The sequence below is a fragment of the Corvus cornix genome, chromosome 5 (genome assembly GCF_000738735.6).
Source record: "Corvus cornix cornix isolate S_Up_H32 chromosome 5, ASM73873v5, whole genome shotgun sequence".
Lineage (NCBI taxonomy): Eukaryota > Metazoa > Chordata > Aves > Passeriformes > Corvidae > Corvus > Corvus cornix.
Window position 1 is genome coordinate 45,302,876 of NC_046335.1, and position 15,060 is coordinate 45,317,935.

The following is a 15,060-nucleotide window of genomic DNA, read 5'->3' on the forward strand; positions in this document are numbered from 1 at the left end:
ATTAATGTTTCAATAGCCTGCAAATGATCCAGAAGCAGAAGACCAGATCTACTTTTCCCTCCTGTGGCTGCAGATGCTGACAGAGATGGTGGCAGAATGAGGGAAACAGAGCCTTTGTTCAGCCATGGGAGAAACACTAGAGGTTTTCCCCCCAGCTGCTTTTGTTGTCCTTCTTCTGGAGGAGATGGGAACCAATCACCAAGAGAGCTCATTGAGCTAAAACCCACCTTCCTCAGTGCCCAGAAGAGAATTGAAAGCCAGAGAGTGCACTTCTTCCGCATTGCCTCTCAGGAAAACAGGGTCATCCACATAGAGTTTGCTAGAACAGTACTTGTGCTTCTGGGTCTGACCTGAAACTTGCTAAACCACAGGCAAGAGCTTGGGGATGGCCCAAGCTCCCTCCCAGCTTTGGTACTTGCTAGGATGCTCCCTGGCAGGGAAACGGATGGGATGCTGTGGCTGCTGAAGGATGTCTCTGCCCTTCTTGCTTGACACAATGCTTTCAGGAAGACCACTAGTGTTAGGAAGAAAGTTAATGCTGGCAGGAGATCCTCTGGTCAACCAGGCAATTTGAAGTCAGATGCCTGTAATTCAGCCCAACAGCAAAGGTGTCATTTCCTATCCAGCCACCGCTGGCATCTCTCTGCTCTTGGTTCCTGCTTGGCTGCACATATCGGGAGTCTCTAAAGGACAAAGTCCAGTGTTTAACATTAGAGGTTTCAGAGAAGTTCATGTCACGTGGATCTTCTGTTGACCTCCTGTCCTGGGCAAAGCACCCAATGCACTCTGGTCTGTGCTGGAGAAATATTAGATTTACAGGCCAAATAGCCATGCCAAAAAGTTGTGTGCTTCTAACTCCCTGTCATCTCTCTGGCTGCCCTCACTGTTGGGACAACAAAAGGCATCTCAGGAAAAATCTATTGCCCTTCCCCAGCAAGCAGGACCAGGCCATCCTGCTCATTGAGATACACACAAATCCAGAGGAAATGATGCAAAATGGGGCTGATAAAGCCAACAGCAAACACCAGTGAGAAATATCTGTGTATGTCTTGCCATGGAAACAGTGGAAGACTCCCGATGGAAGGCATGTCCATTTGGTTATTTGTACAGACTCAGGCTGATTCCTTGAAGATTCCTTGAGGAGACTGGCAGTAACATCTGCCCTGTGTTCCCTTCTTTATCACAGTTTCCCATTATCCTTCCTGAGTTCATTCAAATTTATCTCCTCTTTTTTAAGATCCTCCCCCTCTTTTGGTCTTTGTAGCAGGGAGGGAGAGCATGGTGATGCCTGTCTTGCCCCTGCTGCCTTTGGGCACAGCTGGCATGAGCACATGAAGTGTAGGTCTTGTGTCCTGGCATCTGAGGAAGTTGAGATGTGTCTCTACATTTAAGATTACTTTATTTTAAAACTAAAATTACACACATAACCGTAGATCAAACTTACAAAAGAATACTTAAATTAAGGCCTTTAGTGTAAGCTGAAAACTCCACTTTTTCCCCTTCTAGCAGTCTCCTGTTCTGTCCTCTCTGCTCTCATGATGCCTCTGTGCATATACTTAATTATAATTAAAGACAATAAACTTCTTAGAGTAGTGGTAGATCTTTTGCTAACTTGGCTATGTGATCCCTACCAGAAAATTCATTCCATAAATTCTGTGGAGATCAAAACAGCGAGTTGCAAGCATGTGCCCAGCTCCATTTGTTGCGCTGAGTGATTTGTTTATATCCTACTCGATCCATTGCTGGAAGCCATTTGTTCCTGGAGCCTGTGTGCAAGCTTGAAGTAAGTCTTTGTAGAGTGAGGAAATGCAAAACTTGGGTCATTCCTGAAGAGTCAGTGGGCTGATTAAGCACTGGGGAGCAAAGTATCTGTGGAGCTAGAGTGGAGAACCTGACACTGGCTTAACTGATGCCTCAGGAGCTAAAAAAAAAAATAAAAGGAGGTCAATAAACAGATGCTGGTAGTGAGGTGGCTGAGCAAGGTTTGGGTTTTTCAGCAAATACAGGCAATTGCTCACCCTGACTTGCATGTGTGCACACACGCATATGGATGTTCCATACTGTGGCAGCTCATTATAGATTCACACAAGAAAACCATTAGGGAGGAAATTCTTGCTGTTCTGATGTGGTCGCCTTGTTCTTGTAAAAGAAAAGCTGTTCTCTCCATTTTGCACTGTTTTTGTTTTTGGGGGGAGTGGGGAGCTTTGTAATGAAATAGTGCTGTGAGTATATGTGTAATATTTTATCCCTGTGGATACAGTCTTTCACCGTGGGTCCAGCGAAATTGGAGCCCAAGAAAAAGGAGCTTTCCAGATATCAACCAACACACCTGCAGGAAAAGTACTGTCAGAGGAATTTTTCTCATAGCCCTGCTTTTCTTCTTCATCTTCTGCCTCAGCCTGCGGCAGTCTTTGCCTGCCCGTCTGCAGAGGGCGATGCAGCATCAGTTTGACCAGACTTATGGTCCTCTGGTTTTCCATCGTCCCGAAGTTGCCCGTGGTCACCAAGAAATTGCAGGGGTTGAGGGTTGAGATGGGGTCACAGCTAGAGGGGAAAATGAGAGGACCAGACCAGAGACACAAACGTATTTCATAACACAGTCTCTTCATGCCAGCTGTGTAGCAGCTGATGAAATAGGAGACTGCAATGGATTTCACTTTCCTGTTAAATCCTGCTGCATAGGAGGACTTGAATAATTTGCTGAAATTTTGAAGAGCACTGTAGGGACAGCTGGTTATTTCATGAGTTTGTACAGGACTCAGAAGCGTGAGTATAAATCAGCTTTAAAAGGCAAGGATGAAATCTGAAAGCTAAAAGAACCCCAACAACCATACACTCGTTTTTCAGACTTCAGTTTGCATGTTACCATTGCCTTTTTGCAGAAAGGAATAGTAGATGTTCTCTGTCAGTAGAGACATCTCTCTCTAGTCTCCATGAGAGCACCTGAGGGAATTCATGGATATTTGTGCCCAAAAAATCACTTTGTATTCTAGAGTCACAAATGTTGGAAAAGACCTCAAAATCATCGTGTCCATCCATTAACCCAGCACCACTGTGTTCATCACTAAACCATAGCCCAGAGGGCCACATCCACATGTCTTTTGAACACTTCCAGGGATGGTGATTCCAACACTTACCTGGGCAGCCTGTTCCAATGCCTGACCATCCTTTCAGAGAAGAATTTTTTCCTAATATCCAATCTAAACCTCCCATGTCACAACTTGAGGTCATTTCCTCTCATCCTGTAACTTGTCACTTGTGAGAAGAGACACCCTCACCTCACTAAAACTCCTTTCAGGTAGTTGTAGACAGTGATAGGGTCTCCTGAGATTCCTTTTCTCCAGGCTAAACAACTCCAGTTCCCTCAGCTGCTCCCCATAAAACTTGTGCCATAAAAAAGCCACTGCATCCTCTTTTCAATCCAGTTCTTCCTTGGACTTTTGGAATTAATTAGCTGCAAAGGTTTGGGGGTGGGATATTTTGCAGTCTCCTCAGGTGTAAGCTGGGGCCTGTGAGCAGCTTGAAAGCTGAATTTCATTCTTTGTCATTGAAATTTGCCAGAAAGGTCATTTCCTCTTGCATGTAACAGAGGAAAGTGCTCAGAATTGTTTTCCCCCCTTGGTTCCCAGTTCAGTTTGTGACTGGGATTGAAATGCCAACTGTGTGTAATCCTGTGGGGTTGGTTTTTTTCCATGATACACCTTCAGTTCTTAAAAACGGCTTCTCTTTTTTTTTTTAAGCTTTTGGTTATTCCTTGTGGCTTGTTGCAGTAGAATAGGAGCAGAACGTGAAGCATTTGCTTGAAACTTGCACCTGGATAAATTCAGGGAGCAAAGCCTTGACCTTTTTTTTTGTAAATGGCACCTACATCAATGACTCCTTGAGGTGTTTTGGTTCCTTCTTAAATTTACTGAAAGCAAATGAGTGTTTTGGCTCTACCAGAGGCCCCCAGGAGAAGGAATCTCTAAAAGCTTTCCTGCTCTTGGGTGGGATGAGAAGGGGAGGGCTGGGGCCAGAGCTGTGAGGGAAAAACTGGACACAGTGGGTGCTGCTCACTCTTGTGGCCTTGTCCAATATTCAATAAGGAAACAAAAGACCCTCTTGCAGTGCCAGGAATACCCAGACAGTGTTCTGCCTGCCTTAGGCACGGGATAGGCAAATGCATCTGTGTAGCCACACCAGGAGCAGCTGAGGTCACTCAGTCTGCTGAGCCTGGAGGAGACCGAGGGGAGACCTCATTGCAGCTACAACTTTCTCATGAGGGAAAGAGCAGGGCAGACACTGATCTCCTCTCTGGTGAGAGTGACAGAACCCGAGGGAATGGCCTGAACCTGTATCAGGGCAGGTTTAGGTTGGGGATTAGAAAGAGCTTCTTCACCCAGAGGGTGGCTGGGCACTGGAACAGGCTCCCCAGGGAAGTGGTCACAGCACCAAGCCTGACAGAGTTCTAGAAGTGTTTGGACAATGCTCTCGGACACATCATATGACACTTGGGGTGTCCTGTGCAAGGCCAGGAGTCGGATTCGAAGATCCTTGTGGGTCCCTTCCAACTCGGCATATTCTGTGATTTTATGGTCTTTAAGAATGTTAAGGAAGCGAATAAAAATATAAAGAATTTCAAAAGGCAAAACCAGCAACGCTCTGGCGTACAAAAGAAGCCGGTTGTAGGCTGGCAACAGAGGGCAGGAAAATTAGCTGGAGAATGCGGGCATCGATCCCGCTACCTCTCGCATGCTAAGCGAGCGCTCTACCATTTGAGCTAATTCCCCGCGCTGCTCGAGGCTTTACTCAGAGCCTGTATAGTCACTTCTCGCGAGATGCCGTGTGCAGCCGGCCGTTACACGTCCCGGTCCGAGCTCCCAGTGCGCCTGCGCGGGAGCGCGACGGCCGGGGCTCGGCGGCGGGCCGGGCTGGGCGCGCGCCGGGAGAGGAGGATGCGCCCCGCGGTGAGACCTGGAGCGGGAACGGGAACAGGGCGGGAGTGGGAGCGAGATGCGAATGGGAACGGGAACGGGAACGGGAATGGGAATGGGAATGGTGTGAGGCTGCGAAGGGCTGTGTGTTGGGGGGCAGGATGCATAGGGCTGTGTGTGTGTGTGTGTGGGGCGGCGGTGCGTGTGGAGGTCGGAGCGGGGGGCTGAACAACCGGCAGAGCCTCTTCCAGGGGCCTGGGCTGGTCCTTTGAGTCGCGGCGGGGCTGCGTTGAGGTCAAAACAGAAGGAAACAATCAAACAACAAAAAAACCCCCACAAAATATCGAGCCCCCCCAGCTGATGAAGGGCACAGGAGCTGCCCGGGTGACCCCGGTTACTGTTCGGGGAGGCTTCGCCTACCCGGCAGCTCCTCACGGCCCCCGGGGCACAGAGCCCGCACCACCCCCTGCGCCCCGCGGGGACTCGGGGTAACACTCGGCCTGGCTGGGCAGCCCAGGGAGCCCCCAGATACCTGCCCAAATACCTGCTGCCGTCTATGCTGGGACATCCGGGCTGGGTCCCTGTGCGTGGCTGGGGCAGCTGGGGATGCCCAAGTGTCTGGATGAGCGAACCTGCTGCGGGCAGTTGGTTCTCCCCGCCTTGCCTTGCAATGTCTCCTTTGAAAACAACACCCACAGAAGTGAAATCTGGCACCGTGGTGAATCGTGAGGTCTTTTCCCTGAAGAAATGGTTCCGTTTGCTCTCGTGCTCCAGCTGGAGTAAAGGCAACAGTTTCCTTGCTGGACAAGGAGGGAGATGCCGGCTCTGGAGCAGGGAACTTCAGGTGCCTGCCGAAATGGCAGATGAGGGCATGTACTGGAGTCTTCTGGGAAGCTGCATTGACCAGATGGGAGTTTGGTGCCCGTTTTGCATGTGGGAAAAGGAGTGCCGCCAATCAAGGGGTGCATAGCAAAGCAGGTGAGAGCATCAGTTCATTTCTCTTGTGAGCTCTAGGCTGAGGAAGATGAAGCTATTGATGGGCTTGCCATGTTTAATTAAAGCTGTGTTCAGCAGCAGCGATATCCAGGCTTAGTTAAAAACCTGTCGTTCTGGTAAATGTCTTGCCTTGTGCTCAGTCACTTCCCCTCTGGTGTTCTTGAGTAAGACAAGACAAAACCCAAAAAGCATTGATGGCCAGTGCAAAATACTTTCTGAACCAAAGCGGTTACAAAATAACCTTGTTGTATAACCTCCGTGGGGGCTGCTTAACACCTAGCCATGAGGAGAGCAGCAGTGTCCTGGGCTGAGCAGGCCGGGTTGCAGGGAGTGATCCGGGTCACCAGGTCACTGCAATTCACTGAGCCAGCAGGGAATTTGGTGAGAGTGATGGGACTTGCTGTGGCTTTTTGCTCCATCGAGTTCCTGGGTGCTTTACGCTTTGCTTTCCTAACAGTACTTTTCTACTTCTACCTTGGCCGTGTTCAAGCCATCGTTCTGTTGGATTCAAAACCATTCTGTGCTCAATTTTACAGCCTTCCTAAGGGATTTGCCTTAGTTCTGCCTCTGATATACAAGTTACTTTTTTGGGATGCATTTGCTGAGCTATCCTCCCCCAGACTATGAATTTCTGATTAAATACTTCTATATATCAACAGCTTTGAAAATTAAATAGGTGCAAAACATTATATATTTTACTTGACAGGTTTCGGGCTCTGTGAATGGGGTCTTCTTCTTGCAGAATTTGCTTAATAGCTTCTCTGAATGACATTTTATTGAAATACTTGGAATTTTAAATTTACCCCTCTTTTGTTCTTTTTGACGTGTTGCGTCTTACTTTGAAGGGCCTGTGAAGCACGACCTCAGAGCTCTTCGGAAACTCTCATGCCTTTCATTTATCATTTTCACGGTTGTGAGCTTCCTTCTGGGTTTTTTTTTTTTTTTTTTTCCATCAGAGAGAAGATTGGCCAACAAACATGTTCTGAAAGACATGTTTATCTTTAAGAAAAAACCCATCAGCGACCAAACAAGCAGGCAGCCGCACCCATCCAGCAGTATGATTTCTTATCTTAGAGCTTGACTCATAATTCTGATGGCTCCTTATCCTTACTGGGTTTTTTGAAAAGAAAGTAGTTTTCTTAGCTATTCCCCTGGGTGACACGCTGGAGAGCATTGCACTTGTGTAATTTTCTTTTTTCTTATGTCCTCTTGTCTCTCTTACATCACCCTGAGCAGCAGAACCCCATAATCTTACCCTAGGCTTCTCTTTTTATTTTTTTTTTTTTCTTTTTCCTGATGTGGAGAAAACAAGGAGATGCTTGAGAGTATCTCCTGCTGAAGAATCTCACCTTCAACACACATGACAGCGTTTCACCAGCTTGGCTTTGCTAAGTATCAAGCTGACTCTGTGGAGCTGGAAAATATGTTTCAGGCTGTGTTTTGCATAGATGCTCTCAGATGTGAGGTTTCACCGCCTGGGTGTTACATGTGTTTTTCCTGTCACGGGGCAGTCTGCCTCTGAGTCGTGTTGCTGGGAGCTCCTGGCAGAGCAAATGCAGGGGCAGGGGGAACAGAGGCCGGTCTTCAGCCCTGCTTCATCAACCCCAGCCACAGCCCTCCCTCATTTGTGCCTTGTTTGGTTTAACAACAAGGTTGTACAGCAGCTTTTCCCACAGCAAAACCTCTTTTCTCCTGTTCTTTAGAATTAAAATCTCACCAAAGAATGTGTGTTAAGGTGGACTTTGAAACTCAAAGCTTTTCAGTCCTTCACAGTCACGCTGGAGTAAGTCCTGTGCTTTCCTCTCCTTCATTTTAATTACAGGGGAGAGTAGTTCAGCTCCCACAGCTCAAGCTGTTGGAAGGACATGTCTATGCTCTGCAAATAAACTTTGTCCTTGCTTTCCCCTTTCTATCTTCCACTTGCTCTGGCAGAGCTGTGCTCTTGAACAGTGCTGGGCAAGCATTGTTCATGTTTTGGTGGATCTCTGTTTTCTCCTTGTGCTCCCTCCACACTGAGATTAGAGAAGTACTCTTGCAGGTGGCTCGGAATATACCACCTAAAGAAGCCTACAGCTGCTCTGTGTGAAGAACAGCCCCCACAGATGCTGAAGTTGCAGAGCTATCCATGCAGCTTTGTGGTAGGGTTGCTTGCTGCATCCTCTTTGGTTTTCGGCAGCCTGGGACCTCCCAGTTGTCCATTTTACTGGGTAGTGCAGGGGTTCTTTAAGAGGCTGGTTCATGCCACGCTGCAGATCGCTCAGCATGGCACTGCAAGAGCTGCTGTGGTGGAAGGCAGATTTCTAGAATGTGCAAGATACTCTCGTGTGCTGAGGGTAGCAATCTCGGCTGGTTTGCTACCTTACACCTCCCCACTTGAAGTAGCAGTGGGTATTTCTGAAGCAAGTATTCGGACTGGAGTGCTTGCTCTGATTTTCAAGCTGGGTGGGTGCTCTCCGTAGCTGTGGGTTTGCTTTGGCACCCTCAGCCTGAGGTATTTGTAGAGGGACCGTTGTAGATTGTCCCCTGTAAGTATCTGCTCGAGTGCCAGCCATGCTTGCCGGCTCTGCATCCCGCCGTGTTGCTCCTGCGTGTGCCATCCCCCTTGCACTGCAGAAGAGCTAAATCAGGGTTGGAAGAAAGCTGGCAAGAAGCCTGGATGTTCCTAGAAAGATATTGATTGCCCTGGACAGTTCGGGGTTGTTCCTTTTGTTTCCCTGGCTCTCGTCACGGGGTCGGGCTCGTTCGGGCAGCAGCTCGCTGGAGGATAGAGAAACAGTGCCGGCTTTGCGGGCTGAGGCTGGAGTGGAGCCATCCCAGCCCGCCTCTCTCAAGTGTTAAGTCTGAAGCAGCCTGCCTGGTAATTCCATTAATGAGAGCCTAGTGCCAGAGAGATAAATGTAATTCCAGGGTAAAGCTGACGCTCGGGCTCAAACAGAGAGGATTTGCTGGTTCTCCTGGGTGCACTGCTGTGAGTAATGTACTCCAGTATTACCCACAGACGATGTTGAAAGTCTACATGTCACTGCAAAGACTGGGCAGTGATAAAAAAATTTGCTACTAAATCTTCATGTGAGGAAATCCTTAGCTCCAGAGCATAGCTGTCTCTTTGCAACGGGTTTTACCGGGAATAAAAGTTTCCTGCTTAACTCCTGACATGCATGATGGCACCATGCTAAGCAGCCAGCTGATCCAGGAGACAGCTTGCATGGGCTATAGCCAGAACGAGCTCTCTTTGTATAATCAGTGCAGAACAGAAATTATATACCCTGTGTGTGTCACACCAGAAAGCTTGCAAGCACCTCAGAGCCAGCCACCACAATTGCAAGTAGCACAAGCTTCTCTACATTTTTGGCGATGTGGTCCATACTTGAATTCAGAGCTTACTGTCCTGGCCAGCTGTTTTCTCAGTTTGATTTCTTTCTGAAATAATTTTTTTCTGATTTTTCACTTTTCTTAAAAGTTAGATTTGCAGATCACATCTTCCTGATTGCAGTTGTATAATACGTTTGTGGCATTGTCATCAAGTCTTGTGTTGAAAAGGAATGGTTAATTGGGGTATTTTTAGCTTTCCTTGTGGCTTGGATCCTGGAAATCAAACACAGGAGCCAGCACCATTCTCTGCTTTCTGCAGAGAAACTTCCTGTGCTGCAGGCAGCAGCCGAGCAGTTGCGTCCAGCAGGGTGGGAGCTCATGGTGCCAGTGAGCCCCAGTGCCTCTGGTACCCCAAAATTCAAGCAAACAAATCACTTGTCTCATCTTCTGGAGCTCAGTGAAGGATTTTCATTGTGGGAAACTACTTGTGATCAGTCCAAGGCGAGGGAAAAAAGGTCCATGAAGAGGAAGCAGGTGCTGGGGGTGCTCAGGCCCTCACGTGCCCCCATCACCCCAGCTTTGCCTGAGTGTCCATCAGTACACAGCTGATCTCCTTAGTTAGGACTTGGGTCCCTGCTGGCATCCTGACAGCAGAATTAAAGCCTGCTTGCTCAAAATGCTTGTTTGTTGGTGTATTCGGGAGTTTGCCGGTGCCTCCTGCTGTAAGAGGTGTGGGGGAGAGTGGCTCATTAAGCAAAGTGAGGTGCATGCTTTGCTGGTGACCTAGCAGCAGCTGGGACAGCCAGCCTAAGTCTGCAGCCTGCTCCTGCATCTCTTACTTCTCTTTGCAGCAGCTGTGCAGACATGCCTACCTTCTTCATGCACATGCTGTGGGCCAATTCACTCACCAGAAATCAGGATCAAAAGCAGGTTGTCTTGAGTTTTTAAATCTCCTGCCTCCCCTTGCCCTCGGTTTTGTTCATTAATCAGTGAGGGTTATGCATGTGAGAGCCACATCTGCCACTCACCACCATGGTGGTAGGATGTTGGGGGAGTACAGTATCAGTCTGAGCTACTGCAGTTGCTTTAAAAAAAAAATTTTCTCCTGTTTGCATCATAGATGACTACATAAGTTTTAGTTTATTACTTAGTTTAGTTTATTACTTTATTATTTAGTTTTCTCACCCCAAGTTAAAATTTTTGAGTGTCTCCTTTTAAAGCTCTGATGTGTGATTTGGGCTTGAGTGGAGCAAGGTTGCACTGATAGTGAGTTGTGTGTCTTGTCAAACATTTCAATACAGAGTAGATGAAGGAGCAGGTAAGAAAATGACCAGCATATTTAGAAGTTCAGTTTCTTGAAAAATTGTCTCTGTGGTGTCTTGTTCTTACAGTATCTCTCATCCCTCCCCCTTCAGTTCCATGAGTCAAAAGTGATCATGAGAGTGTTGATATATGACTGGGGGGAACTTAGCAGGAAGGATCCTCTGGTGGTAACGAAGTGGGTCAGAAGTGTTACCTGTGCTGTTGCTGCTGCTTATGATGTTAAGCAGATAAAGTTACTGAAATTATTTCAAAGCCTCACTATTTGCTTTGCTCCCTGACTTGCTGCGTGAGTTTCACAGGGAAACCTGTATCTGACCTGCAAGGCATTGATTTGTTTGACAGCTCTTGTGGCCTAGGTGCACAGTTGAGCCACTTTGTTGCTGCCACAGTCTAGGTGGCCTGACACTGGATTTTTTCTTTCCCAATGTATTTTTGAGCTACGGCTGCCTTCCCATCAGGTTTGCTCCAGAACTGACCAGACTGATGGTGGTAGCTATGGTGGACAGACACCCGCCACTCGGCTCCCTTGGATAAAGGGCTGGTAGGACCATCACTTGACCCCCAGAGATGCTCTAAATGACTGGAGGCTGAGCAGAGCCTGATACATGGTCCTTCTGCCTGCCTTGAACTTAAGTTGTAAATCCCACAGCAGGCTTGGCAGTGGTGACCCGATGGCTGTGCTTTGATACGTCCGTGTGCTGAAAAGATGTGGCTGGAGTCTGCTCACGGTCTCCCGTGCTGTGAGAGAAAGATGCCATGAGGTACAGCAGGTGGAATTTGAAGTTGAATTTGGAGTGGGAAGGGGGCATATGTAACATATAGCTGAGAAAACCAAATAAGCGTTACAAGACCTTAACCACTGAAGGGGCTGGACTCGTTTCCAGTTGATGTGTTTAAATTGTGATTAGTCACCTCCTAAAGTAGGGTGCTGTAATCCAGTTTCTGTGGAAAAAATTGCACCATACATGTGTCAATACAAGGGGTGGACTCAGCTGAGCAAGAGTGTGTGTGCTTTTAGGCTTGGTCTATAAATCCCTTCAGCTATTCTGGCTCTTTACAGACTCGTGAGAACTCAGGGAGTTTTCTTTCCTGTAGCATTGCCCTCGTCATGCTTTTAACATCTGAAGGTCTGGATGGAAGTCGTTGTCATCTTGCCCTCTTCTGTGCCAGCACTCAGTCTGATGGCAGGCAGAGGCTTCATGGCAGCCAGAGCTTTTCCTTCCAGCAGACTGGAGGGAACAGGAGGGAGAAGGGGCAGGTGTCTCTGCCCCTCTTTGGCAGTGGACTGTTGTCAGCCTCCAGTGTGTCCAAGGAAACTGTTTTTCAAGATTTTTGTCTGGATTTTACAGGGATCTCTTCCCTTACTGCTTTCCTGCCTTGGGCATGGATGCCAGCTGAATCTCCACTGATGTCTTCCTGTGGCATACCCAAGCAGATCAGTCCTTGGGAGACTGCACATCACCTCTGGCAGGGTGCTGGATCTGACATGGGGACAGCTGAATGGACAGAGGGGTCCATCCCCAGAGAGGCTGGGCAGGAGGGGTAATTGTCCCTGGGAAGTGCATCCGTGGTCTTTAGTTTGTGGCTCAATGTTTCTATTCCCTATTCTCCAACCGCTGGAAGTGGCAGACTGAAATGAAAAGATTGGGGTAGCCAGTATCCTGCTGGAGCTCAGAGGGGATGAATTTAGCTGTTCTTGTTTGATTTCAAGAAATTGCATTAAAATGAGCAGAGAGGCTGTGCACTGGAGGCTGCTTCCGCTGCAGGCATCTGCTTGCAAAACTGCGTTTCAGAGCGATTCCTGCTGGTGCTGCAAAGCCGGTGGGGAAGGCAGAGCTGTGGCATGGGCCAGGAGACCTTTGTGGAGGTGCAGCTGAAGGGCTCGGCTTGCTTGATTGCTTTGGCAGCTCGTCTCCACTTAGAAACAGGTGTGGGCATTGCTTCCCTCTGTTATCAGTGGTCACTGGTGTCTTGGTGAGTGCAATGAGCTGCTTCTCTCTGCAAGCTGAGGAGCTGTGCTCTGCCCCACGTCCCTGCTGCTGGGAGGTGGCATGCAGGCAACTGGAAGGTCCCCAGCATAAATGCTGGACATGTGGCGTGATGGCTCTTGTGTCCTGTCTCACATCAGCTCTGTGGTTACACCAAGCTGCAGCTGACTTCTGAAGCTCTTCTCGGTAAAAATAGACCTGAATTGATCTGTTGTGGTTTGCTATTTTTTTTTTTTTTTTTTTTTTTTTACTAAGATGAATTTCTGCAGAGATGAAAGCTTGAGCTTTATTACAAAGTCCATGATTTTCTTAAGGATGCTTTGGGATATTCTGGGGGTGTGCATGTGGTCTGCATGGTAACAGTTGTCCGGAAAACTGGCAACGGGTCAGTTGGACACGTGTAGCTGGTTAATTGATTTTAGTCCCATGGAAACTCAATTTTACTAACTTGGTGCTTTTTCTGGTGGGGGAAAAAAAGAGCTGTGTTAAGTAGAGGGGCAGCTCTGGGTATTTCTGTGAAAGGTGTTTAAAGGAGGCTCGAATGTGAGTTTTTGAACTGTGCTTGTCTGTTCGTGTTGAGAGCTGGCAGAGTTGGTGGTTTCAGTGGGAGCACACAGCAACCATCGAAGGCAAGGCTTGCCTGGGGGCCCTGGGGCAGGAGCCTGTGTGACTAATGCTGTGTAACTCAGAAAAACAAGGCAGGATTAGCTCTGCCTCCTTCCCCTCTGTAAGGAGCTAGTGGTGGGGAGCTCCATCAGACTGCTGCTGAGATGCTTGGATGGGACCTCTGGACACATTGATGGATCGTCTCCCTCCACTCAGTGCAGCTTTGTGACCTGTACTTTACAGTCCTTTTACAGGACTGTACCCCTTGCTGGTTTTGGAGGCGAGGTGACTGGCTGGGATGTGAAGGCTTGTGCTGGCAGGTCCTCTGATAGATACCCTGAGCTGCACCTGCGTCTGCTGCAACCCCTCCATCCACACCTGTGCCAGAGGCAAAGCGGGATGGGGGTGGAGGGGGCTCAGGCTTCCAGATGCTGGGGACAAGCCAGCCTGTGGGGACCATGCAGGGCTGTGTTGTGCTCCTCCCTCTGCACTCCTGGTGCTGTTGAAGGTGGTCACATGTCGGGATGAAGATCTGGCTTAGAGTTTGAGCCTGTGAATCTACTTTTCCATCTTTATTTTCCAGGGTTTCTCTGCAAGGAATTGGAAAATCCCCTCTATGGGCTGCTGCGACAGCCTTAGAAATATCCAGATGGATTTGAACTTTGGTGCTGCAAAGGGCTTTGCATATTTATTTTCAGCTTCCTGCTGTCTGCTTTGCTTAAGAGCTTTTGCTAGATCCTTTGCATATGCTTGTCCTTGCTCCTCTGCTCCTGGAAACCATTTGAGAACACCCTTCAGCTGTGACAAAACACCCCTCCCCCCCCCGAAAATATCCCCAAACCTCTTGGAGGAATTTTGTTTTACCACTGTGCCTTGGTAAGCTGCAAGGCTTGCATAGCTGTGGTGTGTTGCTGTTTGGGTGCATCAGCCTAGTTTGGAGACCTCAGAGAGCAAATCACCGGGCTGTTTTGGAGGGGTCTTTAGAAAAGTGAGTGACTGAGCATGCTCAGCAGTGAATGGAGCTGTTAAACTGATTTTACATGACTTACCCCTGTGCAAAGACAAAGATATGATGGGTTGAAGCCTCATCTAGGTTTCCACATGTACCACTGTGCCATCTTTCTGAGGTCATGCTTCTCATCAGCTTTAGCTGATTTCAGGCTGTTCTTCTGCCAGAAATTCTTCCCCTTTATTTTCTTTTTTTCTGGGATGGCTTCCAGCTGGATCAAGCAAATGGTGGTTGCTACCTCAAGTGTAGAGATGACTGGGATGTCTAGAAGGGGGAGGAGGGAAAAGGCAGGACTGTCTGTTGTGGCAGCAGAGGGTAGTTTTGGATCAGATAAGCTGATGATCATGTGGGAGTGGGGATGGCTTGCTGAAGGGCCGCTGTGTAGCCCCTGGTAGAACACGTCCTGCTTCTACTTCAGTTTCCTTCCATGTAAAAGGGTGGTAAGGATTGCCAAGTGCATTAATATTTCTGGGAGGCTACAGTGTTGGTAGAGTCCTTTGTGGGGCACTGCTGACTGGTGGCTTCATGTCCATGCTGCAAGAGTTTGGCTTCCCAGTTAATCCAGGGGAAGTTTCCCTCTGGGAGGACTTTGAGCACAGCTTTTAAATAAAACTTTCTGCTGAATGTATCAAGGAGAATATTAGGTTGAATACAAGGGAGAAGTTTTCTGTGATGAGGGTAGTGAGGCACTGGAACATGTTGCCCCCAGAAGTTGTAGGTGCCCCATCTTTGGAAGCATTCAAGGACAGGCTGGATGGAGCTTTGAGCAACCTGGTCTGGTGGAAGGTGTCCCTGCCCATGGCAGCAGGTTGGACTATATTATTTTAAGAGGTCCCTTCCAACCCAAATCACTCTGTGTTTCTATGATTTCTCTGCTTAAATATACAGCAGATCAGGGCCTGATGTGTTAGTG

At 48.2% G+C, this 15,060-nt stretch overlaps 1 protein-coding gene and 1 non-coding gene across 9 annotated transcripts in view; one reads left to right on the top strand and one right to left on the bottom strand.

Annotated features, from left to right (window-relative positions):
• Positions 1-4,696: 4,696 nt before the first annotated feature.
• On the bottom strand, positions 4,697-4,769 carry TRNAA-AGC. The gene has a single exon. It is a non-coding gene; the product is annotated as a tRNA-Ala (tRNA).
• A 92-nt stretch (positions 4,770-4,861) lies between these two features.
• LOC104691818 (USP6 N-terminal-like protein) overlaps positions 4,862-15,060 on the top strand; it is an 83,284-nt gene continuing 73,085 nt past the window's right edge. For 5 of the 8 annotated variants that reach the window (XM_039552770.1, XM_039552768.1, XM_039552769.1 and 2 more), the window contains exon 1: positions 4,862-4,946. The gene's annotated coding sequence lies outside the window, so the exon portion shown is untranslated. Of the gene's footprint in view, positions 4,947-5,564; positions 5,892-12,361; positions 12,473-15,060 lie in introns of those variants that run through there. The other 3 variants (XM_039552771.1, XM_039552766.1, XM_039552767.1) reach the window with 3 other exon arrangements.